This window comes from Candoia aspera, chromosome 2 (assembly GCF_035149785.1).
Source record: "Candoia aspera isolate rCanAsp1 chromosome 2, rCanAsp1.hap2, whole genome shotgun sequence".
Lineage (NCBI taxonomy): Eukaryota > Metazoa > Chordata > Lepidosauria > Squamata > Boidae > Candoia > Candoia aspera.
This window is the reverse complement of record NC_086154.1, coordinates 22,604,168-22,627,555: the sequence shown is the minus strand read 5'-3', so window position 1 is coordinate 22,627,555 and position 23,388 is coordinate 22,604,168. Positions and strand designations below refer to the sequence as shown.

The 23,388-nt window shown below is 40.7% G+C and overlaps 1 protein-coding gene across 4 annotated transcripts in view; it reads left to right on the top strand.

Moving 5' to 3' along the window:
- The window catches only part of FHIT (fragile histidine triad diadenosine triphosphatase), a 1,201,403-nt gene that overhangs the window by 478,465 nt on the left and 699,550 nt on the right, over positions 1 to 23,388 (top strand). The window lies entirely within an intron of this gene.

The following is a 23,388-nucleotide window of genomic DNA, read 5'->3' as shown; positions in this document are numbered from 1 at the left end:
CTGGAAGAGGCTCAGACGAACAGAGGAGTATAAGAAGGGGGAAGAGGTGCAGCACAATCAGACTTGTAGGATTTTGTTATTACAGTCACTCTCAATTTTGCCTTCCTGTGGAGTTGATTTCCTGGTCTGGTCTACCTGGTGGGGCTGAAAGTCCTCCAGGTTTCTCTGTGATGCAACAGGCTTGGTCTCACCGACCAGCTGCTGAAAGCGTGCAGAATGTGTTACTGTATTTGGAGAACTGCCCAACGGTCTCTCTCTTCCTGAAGTTGCAGAGGCAGACATGGAAATGGTGTTTGAGTATCCTGAGGGATTTTAACTTTCTCAAAATATACCTTGTCTGCTTGATTCCATTCCTTGATTGCTTGCTCTTTTATGGATGCTGCTGTGGATTCTTTGGCCAAATATTGGCAGGTTGGTGCTGCCCCATAAATTGCCATGGCAACCGGGATATCATCTGCAGAATTACTCTGTGGCATTTTCCTGTCCTGTTTGCTCACAGCAGTACCTATAACAAAGTGGAAAGTTAGGACAATTGCTCTTTGTCCATATGTTTGACAGGTAATTTGTATTTCATGCGGCGTTACAGCAAGACTCTGTGGGCCTCAGTACTACCCTTTTGTGTAGCCAAAAGTATTTTAAATGGTGGTAATGTGAAAATCTGTACACGCAGAATTAGCTCAGGCTGTGCAAATGTATATTGTGGCAAAGCAAATAACGTAAGTAGAAACCAGTCATGATGGCTCAGACGCAAGAGGTGAGGTGCCACCACAGGTCCCACTACCTGTGCAAATGGACCCTTTTGTAAGCTGAGGAAACTATCTTTAACCTGCCCGATACTCACGCAATATATTAATAACACACATACTGTGTCTGTTCAAGGAAATATTGCTTCACTTCCCAGCTGGTACTGTAGTACCTCTGTGACAATATTATTCTTTCTTCTTGTGTGAAAGTTATATCCTGAAACCTGAAGAAAATTAAATGAATTTGCCTGCTATAGGGTTCAGTTATTTATATGGTATAATTAGCTTGTTAATTTAGATATTCAGAGGTCTCTGAGGAGTGGAGGACACTAATTAAAAATGGCGTATAAATTAATTAATAAAATGCAGCATAACTAATGTCACTCTCCACTGTTTCTTCATTGCCACAACATAACTTGTGCCAACATAGTTTAGAAATATTTTTCCCTGATACACTCAAAATGGGGTGCTGACAGACATTCCAAGGAAAACTGTGGGCTAAATGTAGAGCAGCTAACAAGAATCTTTTCTGTACAGTAAGCTCGATGCTTGAAGCACATGAATTTTAATTTTGTTTGTTTCTTAAAACATTTTAATTTTATCTTTGTGCTGAAATTGCCCAAGGTAATAAACAATATCAACATTAAAACAACCATCAAATGGTATTTTGAAGTAATCTGTTCACTATCGTTGTAAAATCAAACAGCAACAATGAGAATGGTACAGAACAGCTGTAAAAGCCAAGGAAAAAAAAAAGATAGTTGCACCAAATTATTGTTCCCAATGCATCTCTTTTTATCAAGTAAATTTCTTTCTTGAGCATATTTAGAAATGTATCTGTCTTGAGCAGTTTCTTAAAAAGTATTTCATCTTTTAATAAAGTCATGCTTCTTGAAATATGTTGGGAACAATGTAAGAGCCCACTGGTCATTTTTGTTTTTGTTTTAGATCAGGCAGCCCAGTCTAGACCAAAGTCACACTAAAATACTTGGCATTGTGGTATTTCAGTCATGTTGTTTTACTTGAAATTAAAATGGCATGTGTGAATTGCACTGTGTTTTAGGCTGTGAAGCTCTTTAAGTGAGCTGTTTTTCCAATGATCGATAGTAAAACAAAGGGATATATCACTGAGTGAATCTCAGGTTGATATCATGACTCAAGACCTGGATCATTCTCAGTCAGAGAAGTGTGAAGGAGATTCTGCAGTTACAGGCAAATGTGTCCTTGAGGTTCCCAGGAAGGCAGTCTCCAGAGATTTGCTCCCACTACAAGTGTTGACTGAGAAGAAGCTGTAAAAGACAGTGAAGTGTCCATTTCTGGCTTCTGAAGAGGGGGAAACAGGAGAGTAGAGCTGCTTCTTCTGAGTCAGGTGATCCTACAGCACCAGAAATCCTGCCACCTTCCTCCTTTCATGCTCAGCAGCTATAGGATCCCTGTTAATATTCCTCTCTAGTAGAACACACCCCTTTTAAACTACCAAGCAGGCTAGAGTCAGGAGGCAGTGCTCCTTCCACACATTTCCTAGGAGCCTGTCAGAATCTCTCTCTAACCCATCTTATACCAAACAAAATCAAGGCAGGGTTATTTGAGGGTTTTTTCCCCCCATGTTTTTCCCTTTCTCAGGGTTGGGTAATCTTTTCTGAACCCTCCCCCCCACTTCATTAATTTCTTTCCCATACTCAAGGTTAGATTTACATACCTTCACAGTCATGATGTCAGCACACACATATTGTCATTTTTGCATCATCAAGAGCCGGGGGCCACAGGAAAGTTCCACGATAAGCGTTTATATTATTCAGTATCAGCCAGTTTCTTAGAGCCATTGTAGAAACCCCAAATCATCAGCTATTGGCAGACATAACTGAAACCATCTTAAAGTGCATTTAGAATAAGCTAGAATTAGACAGCTTTCTAGAAAAAGCTTGTTAGAAGCTATTGTAAAATGCAGATAAGAGGCATAGACTATATGGGAGTAGAAACAAGCTGTCTCTGTGTGATTCCTAGGGAAAAGAGCAAATTTGTGATAACTCTGTGTTTGGTCAAGGGCAAGATGGTTCCTTCTCCCTGTCAACAAATTACTACTTGACACTATGATTTGTTCCTGTTCAAGTATTCAGAAGACAATATAAAGTATGCAGGAAGATGATGTCTGTAACCATCTTGATAAAAGTGCTTGCTTGCAAAGTTTGTCTTCTCCTGTGAGAAAACACCCTGAGATCACAGTATAATAAAAGCAATGTCAAAGCACTCTTCAGCTGTTGGTTTGCAGTTAATAGGGGTTAAGCAAAAGTTCCCCCACCCCCTGTGACTGGAAAGAGAAGCTATTTGCAGATGAAGACTATAGCTCTGTGGTAGGGCACCTGCTTTGTATACAGAAGACTTGGCATCTTCAGGTAGGGTTGAAAAAAATCCTTCCTGAAGCCCCCCTAAACTGCTGCCAGTCATTAATGACAATATTGCTAGATGGGCCAGTGATTTGGTAAGGCTGTGTACAGTGGTCCATAAATCATTTAGATCAGAATTTAATTTCTGCTTAAGCTACGGAATTCACTAGATCCCCAGATGCTAACATTTTTTTAATTCAACCTAAATTACTTCCAACAGTTGTATGAGAAGAAACTATGGTCTCCCTATCTATCAGGCCTCCTGGAATTCCTCAGGGTAAGGATGGGATAGACATGTGAAGAATGAGCATTTCTGAGCATTTCAGTTTCTTTCAGATGTAAGGTACTGTGAGCATTTTTCATTGTTAAATTACCAGCTATCTACATTCACTTAAAGAGAAAGGTTTTGAGCAAAAATACTGTAAATAAGAACGAGCTACTTACATTTTCAAGGTAAGCTCTCAGTTTTCCAGAAGTACTACACAAGTACAATTATATAAATGAGGATATAAATTATATTTCCTGCAATTGCAGTGAAAAGAACAAATTCCAGTAGTAATAACTTTCCTTCTAAAGGTTAATGAACCTCACGGAGAGAGGATTGTTAATTTTTCATTCAATTCTACAGGTTAGAATGCTTTCTGCTCAACGTGAGTTACCTTTGATGTGTTCAACTGTCCTATATTAGTCTTATAACTAATCCTTTCATTTATGTTGAACTTTGCGTGAGGTAATACAGAATTTTAATTTAAATTGCCTCTTTTACATATAATATCAAAGAACAACATGCCTATCTTATCTGGCACAAATTACATAGCTTTTCCTCCCTAATAAAATCTGTGTTTAGCACAGAGGATTAGATTTTGAAGGAGGGAGGTTGTGACATTTCTGTACATAGATTGACTGTGAAGGCTTCCTTTGATTTTTTTTATTCCTGTGCTAACGTTTTACTGGGCTAGGGAGCCTTTATATAGAAAAGTCTTAAAGCATGCATGACAGTGGAGCAAAAGATAAAGATGTTTTAAAATATCTGATTGATTGATTGATTGATTATGTGCCATGGATAGGATAGGATAGGATAGGATACTTTTATTGGCCAAGTATGATTAGACATACAAGGAATTTGACTTCGCTGCAAGAGCTCTCAATATATTTACATAACATCAAAAATAAACAATAGTAAAGTAATAATGTTATTTACTAAAACTATACAATCAAGAAAGAAAAAAAAATGAGGGAAACTAATACTACGGCTATTAACTAACACACATTCAGATTTAAAAGGAGAATTAAGGGACAATATACTGCATCTGTTGTCTAACATATGTTCACATTTAACAGAGCATTACCGGTCACGTCTTAGCAGTCATGTCTTACCATACATACAGTGTTGCATCAAATAAGTGTTGACTCTTAGTGACCACATAGATAGATTTTCTCCATGACGATTTGTCCATAACTTGGTCCTTCAGGTTTTCTGTCATTGCCACTGTAACTGAGTCATTCCACTTTGATGCTGGTCATCCTTTTTTCTTTTTCCTTCCACTTTCCTCAGCATCAGAGCTTCTCCAGAGAGTTAGGTCTTTTGTATAATGTGTCTGAAGTATGATAATTTGAGCCCGGTTGTTTGAGCGCCTTGAGTGAAAACTCAGAGTTGATTCATTTGATGATCCAAACTCTGGGCTGATTTGTTTGATGATCCATTTGTTTGTTTTCTTGGCTGTCTGTGGTATTCTCAGGGGTCTTCTCCAACACCAAGTTCAAAAGTGTCAATAATCTTGATATCCAATTTTCAAAGCCCAATTTTTGCTTCCATAGAGTGCTGTGGGGAATACCATTACCTGCACTTTTCTGACCTTTGTAGGTTTAGACACATAGGCCTTCATGGCTATTCTGCCAAGTGCTCGTCTGCAGTGTATTTCTTCACTCCTTGTTCCTTTACTGTTGATGGTTGATCCTAAAAGGCAGATGCTATCCGCCACTTCAATATCTTCATTGTCAATTCTAAGGCTCATTGTTCTACCTGCTATCATTAGTTTGGTCTTTTTTATAATTAATTTTAGTCCCTTTTTTTCACTGTGCTCCTTGACTTTTACTACTAGAGCTTGCAGATCCTTTGCATTTTCAGCTGTCAGAGTAGTCGTCAGCATAGAACATTTCTTCCTCTAATTTTAAAACCATGCTCATCTTCTTCCAAGCCAGCTTTCCTTAATATATATTTAGCAAATAGGTTGAATGAATAAAGGAAGCGTATGTAGCCTTGTCTCATTTCATTGCCAATTTGGAGCCAGTATGTTTCACCATGTTTCATCTGTACTGTGGCTTCCTGACCTGTATGTAGGTTTTACATAAGGAGAATGAGATGTTTTGGGATTCCCATTTTTCTCAGCACATTCCACAGCTTGACATGATCAACACAATCAAAGCCTTTCTATAATCAATAAAATACATAGTGACTTTCTTTATAGTCTTTGGCTTCCTCAATTATCCATCAGCAATAATGTCTTGTGTTCCTCAGACATTTGGTTTTCCACGTAGGGCTCTAATCTGTGTTGGATGATGCCAAGTATTATTTTGCCAGCATTTGAAATTTAGGATATTGTACAGTTGTTTGCACTTTCTGTTAAATCTCCTCTCTTTTTTGATATTGGAATGTAGATTGACCTCTTCCAATCTGTTGGTCACTGTGTTGTTCTCAGATTTGCTGGCATAGCTTGGTTAGAACCCTTACCAATTCTTCTTCTGTTGCCATATTTCTGTGGGCATTCTGTCAGTTCCTGTAGACTTGGTAATGATTGGAGTTCTGATCTAACTTCATCTTCTCATACTAGATGTTGTTGTTGGTAGGGAATATCTTCTAAGGTATCTCTGATGTTGACATCTCTACAATATTTCAGTATCCTCCTTCCATTTTTGTTTGATCTTTGAATTGGTTATTTTCTGTCCACTGCTGTCCTTTAGCATACCTATTTGAAATTGGAACTGCCTTATGAGTTCAGAGATCTTTTGGAAGACTCTCCTTGTTTCCATCTTCAGTGTCTTTACAGATGATGTAATGCTGCTTCTTTTCTCTGCTATCAGCTCTCTAAAACTCTTTGTTAAGTTCATTCCTGAGATTTTTGTCTTTCTTGGCTTTGGCTTCTCTTCTCTTCTTGGCAATTTCCACCATTTGTTCAGACATTCTGTTTGTTTCCTTCTGTTTTTCATTTTTGGCAATCTCTTTTTGCATTCATCCATAATAACTTCTTTAAGTTTATTCCACAGTTCCTTTGGTTCTCTATTAATGACGTTCAGGGCTTCAAAGTGATTTCTGATGTTCTCTTTGAAAATGATGGGTATATGCTCCAGATCATATTGTGGAAACTGGTTGTCTTTATTCCTCTTCTTTATCTGAATTTAGAACTTGTAGCTGAGCTGTCCATGATCTGTTCTGCAGTCAGCACCTGGCCATGTCTTTGACTAAGTTTCTCCACCTCTTTTTAGCAATTAGAAGTCAATTTGATTTCTAGATACTCCATCTGATGATGTCCATATATACAGGTATCATGTTGGTTGTTTGAAGACAGCGTTAGCAATAAAAAAATCATCATCGAGTGTCTGATCCCAGCCCATCTCAATTTGCTGATGTCTAAGATGTCAATTTGTAATTATTTCATTTTATTTTTTACTGTGTTGAGCTTTCCCATGTTCATGCTTCTTAAATTTCATGTCCCCACTGTAATTCTGTCTTTGCAGCTTCAGATATTCTTTTCCTCTATGACAACATCAGCAACTAGATGTCCCAAAGACTTTAATCTAGCCACGTCATAAACACTGTTAGTATTCTGAAAGATCCTGAGTTCTTCCTCAGTAGCATATTTTTATTTTATTTATTTATTTATCAAATTTATTCACTGCCCATCTCACTCAGAGAGCGACTCTGACATAAAATAGGAATAAAACATTAGTTAAAATACAATAAAACAATACAATAAAAACAATCTTCTTAATAAATAATATGTTCCAAGAGGTAGATGGTAAAAAGTTCCTAATTTAATTTCCAGGGAGCGACTTCAAGGTGCTAACCACCCCCAGAATTGGTTACCCCTCTTCACGCCCCATGCAAGATGGCAGAGCCAGATCTTCACTCCTTTCTGGAACGCTGGGAGAGTGGGGGCTCACCTCACCTCTGGGAGAAGAGTATTGAGTGTCATCTGACCTGAGGAGTCTGTGGCAGAATGCTGGAAAGCGTTTGGCCCCAGAGATCATACACCAGGCATTTCTATAAAAATAAATGTATTTACAGAAAGCACAAAAACATATTTTACAAGCTGTGCATTCACACACATGCTCAGAGAGCACGGGGAAGAGAGGCTGTGTGTAGAAAGGAAACAGAAACTAAAACAAGTCCAGGTAAGGTTCCTCCCCCAGGCAATGCAGCTTTTAACACCCAAACTGAGGACAATTAAGTTCGACCTCTTCACCCTGCCGATACTTAAGGAAGTACTCAATTACCATGGTAACCTAGTGGTTTGGTCCAGGCAAAAAACAAAGAAATGCCAACAGAGTCCACCATCCAGCACTATATTGTCAATTATTTTATATTTTCGATATACGTTGTTTTCTTGGTAAAAAGACAGGAATGGTTTACCATTGACTTCTCCTGCACAGTATGAATTGATGCCTTTGCCATTGTCAATAAAGTGATCATCTGCCTCAGGCATCTTCCTGTGTTGCTGCTGCCCAAAATAGGTGCCTGCTTGCATTAGCTGGGCAGCTGGGATAAGCTTCACACCTTGGCTGACCCTGCTGGGAATATATACTCTTGATATACACTCCCAACATCCTTCACTCATCCCTCCCAGGAAAACCCTCCACCACCACGATCAAGCGGCACACCGGGATTTGGGAGGAATATCTATTTACTCTTTTATTTTACCAACAAATAAAACAGTTGCATTCCATATATGCTGGATGACATCTTCCATCATTCTTCCTTGTCCTTATTGCCTGGATCATGATGGGAAGGCTATTAATCTGGAGGGCACCAGTTTGTGGAAGGCTGGCCTCAGTTATACCTAAGGTTTTTGTGTCAATTTAATTTGCATATATGAATTATGAGTGGATCAAGTAATTGCAGTGCTTCAGAGACAATATTTCTTTTCTCTTGAGCTTCCTTAAAGTTATTAGCAAATGCTTCAGGTTTTCCAGATGTTACCTTATCAATTCATTGTGAGCATACTGGCAGCTATGTCCTGTGGACATCCTGTCTCTGAATGGTGTCCCTTAGGTTGTGTGCTATGTTCCAAAACATCACAATGCTTAGAGGTCATAATTCCTTTTTCTTTCTTTCCAAACAATGCAACTTCCTCTAATTTCATATGATACAGCTGTGCTGTATTTTATTTCTAATATTTTTCTTCTTGGAAAACATGCATTCATTAAAAGGTATTATAAAATGTAATCTTTATCAGGGATTGCTGTCACGTGTACATGCCTATGCAATACTGCAATATTACTTTTCAGAAGCTGTGTTTACCTAGAAAAGCCTCCCTACATTTATGAAAGTATTCATTTCTCATCATATATGTGCTTGGGGGATTCATAGATTGTTTCCAGGAGCTGAATTACTTTCTCTAACCAATTCTGATTATCCAAGATAAAAAAACATGGTTTGCTGTTTTACTAGACACTTATTTGTGTTATTGTTGTAGCATCTTGTTATCTCAAGATGAAGCAGAGGCAAGTCAAGAGGACCTAATTGCCCAGCGGCTTTTTTTTTTATTGTATTCAGATATCTGATTAACCCCTAGATTTTGTAAATAACACTGAAATTGAACTAGCTGTTATTGTTTCAGAACAATGATAAACAACCCTTTTCTTCAGTTTTTTTATCATGTTACATCATGCTTTCAACTCTACTCGGAAATTCAAGAGACCAGTGATTACACTCTTTTAAAAGAAGGTGAAAGAAAAGAGGAGGGGGATCTCCAGAAAAATAAAAGCAAAAATTACAATTTCTTTCTGCTGACTAGACTGTGACTCTGAGAAAAATAGTGAAGGGTTGATTTTGCCATTTTCTATCTTGTTCTCATGTATAAATAAGAGCCTAGTACTCTTATACATGTGATCCTTGATTTGTTGTCAGACCTAGGCACAGGATTGTGTGGACTGGTAAGAAAAAGACTTCAACAGAGGAGAGTCTGGGTCTCAGGAAGGAGACCCACTTAATGTGCAGAAGATTTCAAAAATTTATGGCACCTACAGTTAGATCAGTGTTTTTCAAACTTGGCAATTTTAAGATGTGTGGACTTCAACTTCCAGAATTCTCCATCCAACATGCTGGGTTCCCCATGCCAGCTGGGGAATTCTGGGAGTTGAAGTCCACACATCTTAAAGTTGCCAAGTCTGAAAAACATTGAGTTAGATGAATCACTTGGCAAATGATAGAAAAGCAACCTTGTTCTGGAGAGCTTCTGTCCAACTGTTGATGATGCCAGAACTAAATAGACACAACATAGTAATGCCCAGGCTGATGTAAGTGGCTTTTCTATAGCCTTTTGTCAAGCTCCAACACCTGGGCAAGATCAAGGAAGAAAGAACTATATAGATTTACTGAAGGTATCTTTATTACTAAACTTGGAAACCATAAGAGGAATTTCCAATCCATTTATAGTAAGTTCAGTAAATCTGAGTTTTCCTGGATGCTTTGAAACCCTTTCCAAGTCCTTTCCACTGGGGCTAAGTTGCTGTTTAGAAGTTCCCAACAAATTCATCTTCTATTTCTTTTGATGTTATATGTCTACTTTCCCTTCCATTACTTTCACAGCCTCACTGCTCTTTCTGATAACGTTGGTGGTATCATCTTTGGAAAGAAAAAACACAACTGGATCTAACTATGGTCTCTAGAACTAATATATCAAGTCATTAGCTAGTCAGCCAAGGGAAAATGCTTTAGGGTCAGGAAAAATTCTCCATTATTCCCCTTCCTTCTCCTTCTATTCTACCACTGAAATTTTAATTAACATCACATTTAGTTTTTACCAATATTACAAATGTCAGTGTAAAACCTTGTAACACAGTGGGAGGAATTTGTGACCCCTCTGCCAAGGACAGTATTGAAATCAAATATATCTCTTGATTATCATGACACCCGGGGAGGAGCACTATTAGTGCCACACGCCAGTGTTTCATTGGGGTTAGTCCTCAAAAGCAGCCAAATATTTAGGGATTTTTGCAGAGTTACATGGTAGGGTATATGAAAAAATAAATCCTTTCTCACCCATATGAGTGGTATGTGTCTTCCTCTACCAGAGGCCTGGGAGTTTGCGGGTTCTGCGCAGTATCTTAGCTGTTCCTAGCCCTGCACTCCTCTGGACAGAGAGCTCTGATGTTGTTCCTGGGATCTGTTGGAGCCACTCTCCCAGCTTCGGAGTCACAGCCCCGAGTGCCCCTACCACCACTGGGACCACTTTGGCCTTCACTTTCCACTTCCTCTCTAGTTCCTCCTTCAGGCCCTGGTACTTCTCCAGCTTTTCATACTCCTTAGTCTATATGGATGAGACATGTATATATTGTTCATCCTCATAAAGAGGTAGCAGCTTTGATTCTTATAAAAATGTTCACATTCAGAGATCTTTCTACAACAGAGGATATGGAAGGCCTGAGAGGGACATTTATAATTAAGACAGCAAAACCTGTGGAAACTTTTTCTTTAAAATGGCTATTTTAAGAGGGAGGGATGCAAGGAAGTTACAAGGATTGGAAAGGAGTCTCTTCATCCATATTCCATAGTATTACAAATGCAGTATTTTGTTCAGACGTGGATGTGTCATTAGGTTAATAAAAGCTATCTTGCAGTGGGTCAAATAACTACAGCATTCCTGCTATTTCTTATGATATACAGATTAACTCCCTAAATAGATTTCCTATTCTGAACCAAAAAAGCAATCAAAAATAAAAATAAGCACCATTCTGGGCCAGGTATATAGTAATTCCTAGATAAGCTGCTTGCTACTTGGGTTTCTTTGGCTTCAGATCCTCCTTTCCATGATGCATTTTAATGGTATGATATCAGATCTGGCTGGAAATGTGCTGGTCTGTGGTATAGAAGAGCATCAAATAAATAAAGCACATGCAGCACTTAACATCGCAAATGCAAACCTAGAAATCCTTTTAGATTATGCAGTGAAATAGTAGCTTTTCCCACTCTTCATGCTACAGCAATTTAGCTGAAGGCCAGAGCCCCAGAGCCATTTAGACTATATGAGGCAGGGGATGTTCCAAACTCTGTGATTTTAATGGCATGTTATCAAGCTGCCCTTTGAACATTTGTTCAGGAAACTTCTGGATTCCTCCTAGAAGAAACCAGCAGAAAGGATCATGATAGAGCATGAGATTTGTGTAACTCTGTAATGTTCTGCAAGATGTTTTGGTATGTGTATGTGTATATGTACAACCTCGTGTGGCACAGAGTGGCAGGCGGCAGTATTGCAACCGAAACTCTCCCCGCGACCCGAGTTCGATCCCGGCGGAAGCTGGATTCTCTCTCGGGCAGCCGGCTCAGGCCGACTCGGCCTTCCATCCTTCCGAGGTCGGTAAAACGAGCGCCCAGCTTGCTGGGGAAGGCGACGACTGGGGAAGGCAATGGCAAACCACCCCGCTAGAGTCTGCCAAAGAAGCGTTGCAAAAGTGGTGTCCCCCCAAAGGGCCAGACATGACTCAGCGCTTGCACAGGGGACCTTTCACCATGTGTGTATGTATGTGTATCTGTATCTCATGTACGTGTCTGAAATAGAAATCACAAAGTTCTTCTAATTGAACAGTAGAAGGATCCTAGTAACACAAATGTCCTGGTTAGACTTGAGCCTTTGTCTAAACGATCGTTTACAGTAGTCCTTACTTAACAATCACAAGTGGGACTGGAATTTTGGTTGCCAAGCGAAGTGGTCATTAAGTGAATCTGACCCAATTTTACAACCTTTTTTTTTGCAGTGGTTGTTAAGCAAATCACTGCAGCCATTATGTGAACCATGTGGTTGTTAAGCAAATCACATGGTTCTCCATTGATTTTGCTTGCCAGAAGCCAGCCAGGAAAGTCAAAACTGGCAATCACATGACTGTGGGACGCTGTGATGGTCATAGATGTAAACCGGTTGCCAAGCTCCCAAATTGTGATCATGTGACCGTGGAGATGTCATAAGTATGAGGACTGGTCACAAGTCAGTTTTTTCCGCACTGTTGTAAGTCTGAGCCATCACTAAAGGAATGGTTGTTAAGCAAGGACTACCTGTATCAGGCCTGGTGACCATATATTCTTCTTAGACATAACTCCCATTGAGCTTGTTCTACCTTATGCACCTGTTCCCCAGCTTGCTTGCTTGCTTGCTTGCTTGCTTATTTATTTATTTATTATCCCGCCTTTATTATTTTTATAAATAACTCAAGGTGGCGAACATACCTAATACTCCTTCCTCCTCCTCTTTTCCCCACAACAACAACCCTGTGAGGTGAGCTGGGCTGTGACTGGCCCAAGGTCACCCAGCCAGCTTTCATGCCTAAGGCGGGACTAGAACCCAGACTCCTGGTTTCTAGCCCAGCGCCTTAACCACTAGACCAAACTGGCTCTTCCTGCAGTCATGGTGAATGCCAGCTATTCATGCCTCCCAGTGGACTGTTCTTTGTGTCAATCTTTTCTGAGTGGGTTTCCATTCTTGGCTTCCAACAACCACTTGGTGGAAAATGTTCTGAATCTGCCAGTCTTTCACCCAATAATTGCAATGCATCAGGAAGGATATACACAAAACACAAATATTATACAAGATATATGATGTCTTAAGTAAAACTAAGCAAAATATAGCTTTCATATTAGAGGATGTCTGCTTAAACAGACAAGTCTAGTCATACTGTCTGAAAAATATAAATCAGCCCGGCCCTGCCATCTTAACATAGAAGTAGATGATGCCTGGAAAAAGCAGCTTCCTAAAGATGTACTTATTTGTATTAATTTTAATTCATTTTCAAATAAAAGTAGTCTTGAAGCAGGTTATAACAAGAAATTAAGTCTTTCCAAAATTTTAAAAACTAAAACCATAAAACAGGGCTATGGCAACAATAGAAACACACAAATTTCACAGGCAATTTAAGGACTGATGGTATTAGAGAGAAGTTATCTGCTGTTCCATCATGATTGTTATTCTGTAGCTCTTACTGTTTTGCATAACGCTGCTGGTTTATTGTTTGGCTATTCTATCATATATTTCAATATCATATTTTACATGCTTTTATTCAGCATCGTATTTTAAAATCTAAATGTACATTGCCCAGGGGACTACTGCTGATGGGCAGTTGTAAAAATAAATCCCAGTAAGACAGAATTACAGTTATTCAGAAACATCTTGACTGTAATTCAGTTCTAATGATAGCTCTGAAAAAGCAGGTCTGTGACTTGGAGTCCTCCTTGGCTCACAGTTTCTGATGGAGTAGCAAGTTGAGACCATGGTCAGAGAACTAGGGTGTCAGCTACATCTCTTCCTGTACCACGAGGCTCTAGCAACATTGATTAATACCCTCATCGTCACAGCAATGGCCTCAGATGTTTACAGAATGCAGTGGCCAGGTTGCTGGGGCACAACTCTTACTTTTACAGTACAATACACTGTAGGTAACACCTACTCCTTGGTTGCTACACAGGTTACCTATAGGGAGAGTGGCTATAGCAGGTTACCTATAGCTACACAGGTTACCAAGCTGGGAGAGTGGCTCCAACAGATCCCAAATAGTAGTTTGGAACCACTATTTGAAGGGCTGGTTGTTACCAATGTGGCATGGCGCTGGGTTATTTTGAGGGATTTTCTCCTTCAGAATGATTTTCCCCATTCTGTGAAGGCTGGAGAGAGGCTGCTTATGGCTCCAAATGTTTATGAAGTGAGAGGCCTTGGATCCAGAGGCAGGCTTTCTCTGAGGTACTGCTGACGCTTTGGACCATCTTGTCCCTGGAGGTTGGTCTGGCTCCCTTATTATTGGGTTTCCAAAAGCTCTCAAAACTGTTTAATTTAGGTGAGTTTGTTGGATTGTTTTGGTTGTTTTAGTTTACTTAGCTGTTGGCTGTTCTATCTATCTATCTATCTATCTATCTATCTATCTATCTATCTATCTATCTATTGCTTTTGTTTATGCTGTAAACCTCTCAGAACAATTAGAGGGATTGGTGGATGGATGGATGGATGGATGGGAGGGAGAGAGGGAGGAAAATGTTACTAAATACATAAAAAATTATATAGCATTGGAGTTCAGTCGCAGCTGGAGAAAAAGAGATTGCAAGAGATTAGGCGAAGAGGAGGTGTTAATTACCTAGGAACCATCTCAATATTTTGCCAGTCCCCTGGGATCCCCAGGCCTGCTGACACAACCAGTCTTGAGGGACCTTCGGAAAGCTAAAAGGGATGAGGCCAGCCTCCCTTCAGGGGGAAGGATGTTTCATAAAGCAGGGGCCACAGCAGAAAAGGCTTCCTAGTCAATAGGACCTGCAGCATACCCTCTGTGCCAGATCTGGTGGGATGGGCAGATGTAATTGGTGGGAGGTGGCCCCTCAAATAACCCCGTCCCATGCCATGTAGGACTTTAAAGGTCAAAACCAACACCTTGAATTGGACCTGGAAACAGACTGGTAACCAATGCAGCTCGCAGAGCAGAGGTATAATGTGTGTTCTGCTAGAAACACACATAACTGCCCACACTATTGCATTCTGCACCAGCTGAAGCTTCTGGATACTATTCAAGGGCAGCCCCATGTAGAATGCATGGGGTAGTCCAACCAGGAGGTGACTAGGGCACAAGTGACCGTGAGTAGAGCCCCCCAGTCTAGGAACGGGCACAATTGATGCACAATACGGAGTTGAGCAAAGGCCCTCCTAGCCATGACTGCCACCTGCTCCTCAAGCAGGAGTCGTGAGTGAGGGAGAACCCCAGATTGTGCATAGGGTCTGTTTGAGGCAGTGCAACCCCATCCAGCACCAAAGATGGTATAGTCCTAGAACTGGAGGGCCCCAAAACCCAAAGCCACTCAGTCTTGCCAGGTTTCAGCCACAGCCTGTTGTTCCCCATCCAGACCCTCACAACCTCCAAGCACCAGGATGAGTTACCCACAGCATTGCTTAGTTCACCAAGGGCAGAGAAGTATTATTGGATATCATCAGCATGATCATGTCCTAACAAGCAGGAACCATGCCGAGACAAGGAATAGGTCTCTAGTGTTTTATTACTACTACATTAGACAGAAAATCCTACCAAACTGAAGAAGCGTGAGAAAAACCCATACAGATAAACCCCAAAAGTCAAGGCGGGTCTGTTCTGTGTCTCTTTGAATGATAGCTGAAATTCTTGCTACTACGCATGTGTTTTCCCCCCTGGATAGGGGCCCCCTCCTGCTCACCATCAGTGCTTATGACAGATCAGGCCTAGGGGTCCCAGGAGATCGGGGAGATTTTGCAATGGCTCCCTTACTACGGTTAACATCATCCTCTCCTGTTTTTTATGTGTGTGTTTTGTAGTTTTCATAGTTTTAATAATTGTTTTATATGCATTTATTGGTTCTTTTGAGTGTTATATGCTGCCCAGAGTCACTTTCTTGTAAGATGAACAGCTATACAATCAATCCATCAATAAATAAATACTGATGATACCTCACCTCATGGTGATGGATGAGGTTACCCAGTGGCCTTATGTAGTTGTTGAACAGGAGTGGAGAGAGCCATGACCCCTGTGGGACCCCACACAGTAGGAGCTGAGGGTGAGATCTCTCCCCCCAATTACCACCAACTGGAATCGACTCTAAGAATGGAGGCGAACCAGCACAACACCGTGCCACCCACCCCCAGTCCTCTGAGTTGATCCAGAAGGATATCATGGTTGATGGTATCGAAAGCCACCAAAAGATCAAGTAGGGTGAGGGTGGATGCACATCCTGCTCTCGCCAGAGATCATCTAAAAGTATGACCAGTGCCATTTCCATCCCCTACCTGGGTCTGATCCCTGACTGAAAAGGATCCAGATAATCCACTTCATCCAAGGTCCTCTGAATCTGTTGCGCAACCACCTTCTCAATCACTTTCCCCAAAAAGGGAAGGTTTGATACTGGACAAAAATTGTCCAGTATAGTGGGTTCCAGCAATGGCTTCTTGAAGAGGGGGCAAACCAAAGCCTCTTTAAGGGGTAATGGAACAACCCCCTCACTCAAAGAAGAATTTACCACCACTAAAACCCAGTCGCACAACACCCACCCGGGTGCCTTAACCAGCCAGGAGGGGCATAGGTCTAAAGAGCAGGTGGCTGAGCTCACAGTCCTAAGGACTTATTTCATCAGGCTCAACAGGATCAAGCCGTTCCCAGATAACTGGGCAAGACTCTTCCCAGGTACCTCCTCCAGACCTGCAACAAGGCTAGCATCCAATTATGAGTGAATTCGAGCGACTTTGTCTGACCGATGTTGGACAAATTCTTCCACATGCCCCTGCAGGGGCTTCTCTGAGCCTTCTCTGTGCAAGAGGGCATGTGTCAACCAGAACAAGGCCATAGGATGACTATCTGCAGATCCAATAAGTGTGGAAAAGTACTGACAGTTTTCTGTCCTTACTGCCACTAGGTAGGCCTTAATAGCAGCTCTAACCTGTATCCAGTTGAGTTGGTCCCCTGTGGAACACCAGCGTTGCTCTAGATATCTTTTCTCTTGTTTCAACTCCCTTAGCTCCTCCGTAAACCATGGGGAGTGCTGAGGTCCACGAGAGGGGAGAGGTTGCATAGGCGTGATCCGATCCAGGGCTTCAGTTGCCCTCTTATTCCAAGTGGTGACCAAGGCTTCAGATGGACCATGCAGCAGACCAGCAGGAACAATCCCCAGCTCCCTCTGAAACCCATCAGGATCCATCAGTCGCTGGGGCAGACTGATTTAATGGGTCCAGCTTCCCTGCAATGGATGGTGGCAACAGAGAATCCCATGGTAATCAGGGCATGATCTGACCACAACAAGGGGGACACCAAAAGCTCCCCCGGTTTCAGATCACATAGCCACTGTTCTGACAGGAGCACCAGATCCAGTGTGTGACCACTGTCCTGTGTCGGGCTCTGGATGACCTGGGATAGGCCCATGGCCATCACGGTGGCCATGAACTCCTGAGCCGCCTCAAACCCCACTGCCAGAGAAGGCAGATTGAAGTCCCCCAAGATTATATAAGTCTGGGGAACTCCACTGCCAGCCCAGAAATGGAGTCAAGGAGCTCAGGCAGGGAGGTTGCTATGGTAGCAGGGAGGCTTGTACAACAGCAACAATACCAACTGATCCCTAGAGCCCATCTTCATGAACAGGGTCTCACATCCTGTGTGACCTGTGGTGCAGCGCCCCTGAAAGCCATAAGCAATTGCTGGATAACAATTGCCACACCTCCATTCCTGGGATCTCGGCTGATGGTACACCCAAAACCCAGCTGTGCATATCTCGGAAGGGGCCATGCCTCCTTCCAGGCCCAGCCAGGTCTTGGTAATTAATACATGCTCCTGGAAACGAACCAGCAGCCAGTAAATCTCCCCCCACCAATCCTAACCCTAACCCTAATTCAAAAGGGGGTGAACATCTGTATCTTGTACTTTTTCAACAGGCCTCCATATCATGCCATGCCACATTTGTTGATCCTGGAGGTTTCAAAAGCACAACTAATCCCATTCGCTTACCTCTTTGGCCAAGATACAACAAGTTACAATATTTGTAACTCATAAAAAACCAGGGGAGGGGAGAGAGCAAGAGATGACAAACCATCCCTCACATTTGCCCTCACTTTATCCAGGAATGCTCAGAAACAATGACTTGACTCTTCCAGGCCAAAGGTAAGATTGACCATTATGGAATGTTCTAAGTAGAATGGATTTGAAAACAATTAAACTACTCCCTTTGGGATTCTTTTGAAGTAATGAATCACTAACCTTGATATGTCAAATAATTATGCTTTAAAGTTTGGTTGGTAGGCTTGTCAGTTCTTTGGGATATGTGCTTTTAATTATTACTATCAATGACTATTGATTTATATAAGAGAATTACTCTTTTTTCCCCCATTTTCTTTCTTCCCTTTTAAAACCATCGCTGCTGCCTGCAGTAGAGCCAAATTAAAAAGATGCAGATACTAGATGTTTTCTTTTTCATGGAAATGAATAATGTGTGTTCAAAGGGTCTATTTTCTTGTTGTTTCTAAAGATGCTAATTGGTGCTATTTAGGATTAAAACGCCATTGCTGTTCACTTGAACATCCTAAAGTGTTTTTATTGTGATTTTAGACATGACAGTTCATTAATCTCATGCATTTAAGGAACTCCCTTCCTCTTTTAAATAAGCATATACAATTTTTGTGTGATTTCTGTTGTATGTATGCATGTAGCAATAATGGCTGTTGCAGAATTAATCCTGTATGTGTAAGGAAGGGGATTTGTTTTGATGTATCAAATAAATGGTTAAAGTTAAATAATTCAAATGGAATGAGGAAGTTCAAAGAACAAGAGTCCTCTTTACATAGCACAAGTTCAGATAAAGTCTCCCCACATCAGAGATAAAAAGACTATGTAGCTGCTGAAGGCAGTGGAACATATTCAGTCAATGAAACACAGCCCATGCTTGTGTGAAAAGCCAAATTTCTGCATACTTTATTCAGTGAATGGTAAACTGTTAGGTTTTTAGATTGGCCCTGCCTGTATTTTTATCTTGGAGCCACTATTTATTTATTTACTTGTAACATTTTATACCACCCCAATAAAACAATTCTGGGAGGTATACATAAGTCTTTCTGGATAAGCAGTCTCCCCATTATACAATAATAAAATAATAATACATAACAATACAAGAAAAAATAAAATCACATGGCACCCTGCATTTTCAGTAGGCATGACCTTTGACAAATGACAAAAAAAAATTGAGAAATGTCCTAAAAGTCTGGAATGAGGAAGCTAGGTATATTTCCAAGGGCAATGAAATCCTGTCAACCTTACTAGGTAGACCTGACAGAAAACAAGACCAGATGGGCTAATTCTACTTTACTGTAAAGCTACATTAACAGAAGCTTGGAAGTCTGAAAGTACTTCTCTCCCCACCCCCCCACCCAGCCCCTTTAAAGCCCCAAAACTAGGGAAGGTCTCTTCTGAGCCTCTTGCCCTGCCCACATTCCTGCTGTGGGCTCAGCTGCCTTTTATCTGACTGTTCCTTAGCTGTGTCTCTTTGCCCTGTCTCCCAAGGTCATTCCCACATACCATTACAAATCATAGGATAGAAACCACTACTGAGAAGGCCTGCCTTCTAGTCCATGTCCTTCCTCCTACTTCACATGGGGCAGGACCTTAAACAGACTATCTCAATGGGTATAACCACTGTGGACAAGGTGGTCCATAAGGAGAGTGTCCCTCCCTCACATGCCATGCAAAATTCAAGTACACGCCCCCAAAGAGTTCTACATTCAGGTACCAGAAATTGAAGTAAAACACTCTCTGGATGTAGATCAGAGGGCACAACTAAGCTCTCAGGACCATACTTTAGCCCTTAAGAGGTCTCCAAAACTGTAATCAAAGAGAGTTCATTGTAGGGTCCAATGGTATTCATGAAGCTTCAGTGGGAGTGAGACCACTGGACAAGCAGATGTGCCTGCTTTCCCCTTTTTACAATCAACCCAGTAAGTTTACCTCATGCTTAATTTTCTCCAGCAAAGCAGCCAATGATCCATGACATGTGGCTGTCTGCGTGTCATGGCTTTTTCAGCTCATATGTATCTATCTCATAGAGGTAACTATGGGATAGGAGCCATTTCTAAGAGTATGATACGTATCCAGAAATGGTGGTATTTCTTAAATTCATGATGAAGAACCGTTCACCCCACCCCCAAACAAATCTGCTGGAAAGCCAGTGCATTATTGCTTGTTCCTACCTTTTTAAAAGGTCATGCATGTTGTTCCTTTTGATTCTCTGAAGGCAAACTTTACCTTTAATATAAATTACATAGTGTCTTTTTAAAGTGACATAGCTGACTTATTTTTCTCTTACCAATTTTGTATGAATTACAAAATAAGTTTAAATGGTCTAATTATCGTGGCTATGACCCACCCAACCCCATCTTCATGATATAAGAAAATAATCCAAATGGTATTAAATCATCTTGGTTTAGATGGTACTAAATCATCTTGGTGCTGAAATGATCAAGGAACTTAAATGCTGAATATTAAGGAAAGCTGCAAGCTTCAGCAAGGTGGCTTTTGTTTGGAAACTTGCCGTAATGCTGGTTTTCTTATATTTAACTGTAGGTTTTCCTGTTTCCCTATTGGCTGCGATATATTCTCAGTGATGGAAATGGAAAAATACCAACTAGCACGATGCCTTTTTTAGAGTTTTAGAGTTAACAGAGTTAATATATTGGGGGGAGATGGGCGGTGACATAAATTTAATAAATAATAATAATAATAATAATAATATATTTACTCATTCATTTATTTTCCTTTCTTGCAAGGGCTGGGGCGAGGGGGGGCAACTTATATAAGATTTGCTCTCCCCAATAATGCTGCAAGATAAGGGTTGAATTGAAACATAGTAAGTGGACTGAAGTCATCCAATGAGCTTCCATGGCTGACTGTGGATTTGAACCTGGGTTATCCTGGTCCTAGAACCACACTATGTAGTCAATGACAACCAGTTTGAGAAGCCTCAATGACAGCTTCCCAAACATGTCAGATACAAGCACTTTGTGGAAAAAAGGGCTTTCTAGAGTTGCAGTATGAAGAGAAGTTTAAAGCTACCTTTTGTACTGTGGCTGCTGTTTAAAATTAAATAAGAAAAATAAGAAAAAGAGTGCAAGGGCAAAATAAACGCTAACAAAGTATAGGAAGGGTTGCCACCATTTCTGTGTCATGGGAGAATCTTTCTTTGATCAAATTTGAATCGACTAGCTGGCCTCACCTACATAAATGCAAGAATGGGAAAGTAATTATTTCTTAAATTGTATTAATATATTCATATTTTTCCCTTACATTCATTTTCTCACTGAATATTCAAGTAGGCTAACAACAACGATAATGAAATGCAGAAAAAAATGGAAAAGGAAAGATGAAAATCCATGTTAAAGTTAATTCAGTCAAATGCCTGGTGGAAGAGGCCTTAATTAGGTTTTAGGATGGTTTCTTCCAGCCCATCCTCTTAATTGACCAGCTTCTTTATTTTCCACCTAGAGAAATGAAGGGTTGACTTGTAACAGTGGCCTTGAATGAGGTGCTAGAGCACCATTCCTTCCTCTTAGTTTTAAAATAAGTAAAAAATAAAATAAGTACTGTCCAAAGGGCAGTATCCCCTTTGGTTGAAGGAGGGGAGGATAAGCTGATGGAAGAGATGATGGCTGACAATTTCTGATGATTTTATATGAAATAGATTTTCTGGACACATCTTAATCTGGGTCAGCCCTGTGTTTGGCACTGAAACAGTCTTGGTTGCTCTTGTAGGTACTTTATGTTAGGAAAGAAACTGAAGATATTCAATGCCTGCATCTCTTTGCTACTTTTGGGAACATCAGCTATGGTATCTTCTTGGAGTGGCTCTGTCAGATGGGAACTGGAGATGTAATGAGCCAATGCTCTAATTCCTTTATGCAGGACCACTCCCAGAAAGTAGAATGAGTGTGGTTATGTTTGACCCCATCATGATTAAGCAGTAGAGAGAAATTGTTTCATTCCCTGCAAAGCAGGAAAAAGTAATGTCTCTTTCATGGGAAGTTAAGAATCCCATACATAAGGATGAAAAATGTAATGCAGTTTTAAATGACACCCAGTTCTATCTTGCCATTCCAGTAAAACAGTGCAGGGCTTGGATGCACGAGGGAGATTGATCTGGTCCAGTCAGTTAAAATTCAATCCTGACAATAAAGATATGGTTAGTAGGCAGATCCCTTGTCCATGATATGAGGAAGTGGCCTGAAAGGAATTGCTTTCTCTCTGAAGGAGCAGGTATGTAGCTCTGGAGGGGTGTTACTTTATCATTAGAGGTCCAAGAAGAATAGGTAGTAGTAATTCAGTAGCTATAATACTTGCTAGACTGGGAGAGGCTGGCCAGTGAACCATGCTTTAATCACCTGACATGTTGATTGCAGAGCTATCATTGAAGTATGATTCAAATTTCAGCTAGTGCACAATGCCACTTCTCAGTTATTGAGCAATATGCAAGGCTGCAATCGTATTACACCATTTTTATGTAATCTGTGCTGTCAGTTTGCCTGCTGAGCCTTCTTCAGGAGTGTCAGTGATGAATTATAAGATCGTATGCAACTTGGAGCCTAAGTATTTGCTATTTCTCCTAGTTGATCAATTTGACACACTTGTTAAAGATCTCAGGAGGAACTTTGCTTGTGGTGGGCAAAGGCTGGGCAACACCTACTCAGTGTGAAGTCCTCCTTATGGAATTCCCTGCCTTTGGAAGTGTGTCAGACAGTTAACAGTTCAGTGAGACGTAACAGTAAACTCCTTCCCATTAAGACTTCCTTCCTGTGTTTGCCACCTCAGGATCAGCTTCTCCACATGAAATACATTGATTCTGACTTTCTAGTTGAAGCATTCCTCTCTCTCTAGAAGTTAAGCCATCATAGCTTCATGTTATAATTTTTCTATTTTAGTAAATTGAGCAGAGAAGTGGCACCATAGTTTGGTGGTGCCATGATAGCCTCTCTAATAATTAGGAATGTTTACATCCTTTAAATATCATACAAATTATAGATTTGGGTGGGGTACTGGAGAGAAGCCATGTTTCAACATTCTTGTGTTGTTGGGTTGAAGCATGTACTGATTGGTGGTCATGAAGGAATTGTTTTTGACAATGTAGTGAATCTAAAATTGAGAGTGTGGAAGGTTCATTGGTATTTAATTTACATTGTGGCATTATCTAAGAGAAAACGTTTATAAAATGATGTATTGTTGGTATATGATACCAGAGAAATTATTGAAAATGTATAAAGATATTTCAAACCAGTGTTGGAAAAGTGAAAAACATGAGGGGACATTTTATCATGCATGGTGGACTTGTGAGAAAGCTAAGAAATTTTGGATACATATTCAGCGTCCCAACCTCCAACTGTCCAAAGAGCCACAGGGCAAAATGCTTTTTTATTATAGCTGTTTCATTTTTACTTTTAAGGTTGGAGTGGGAAGCCTACGGGAGGTTAACCATTCTCAGTCTCACACTGATCATCCCAGACTCTGAAAAATGATGGGAAGTGGCTGGTTTG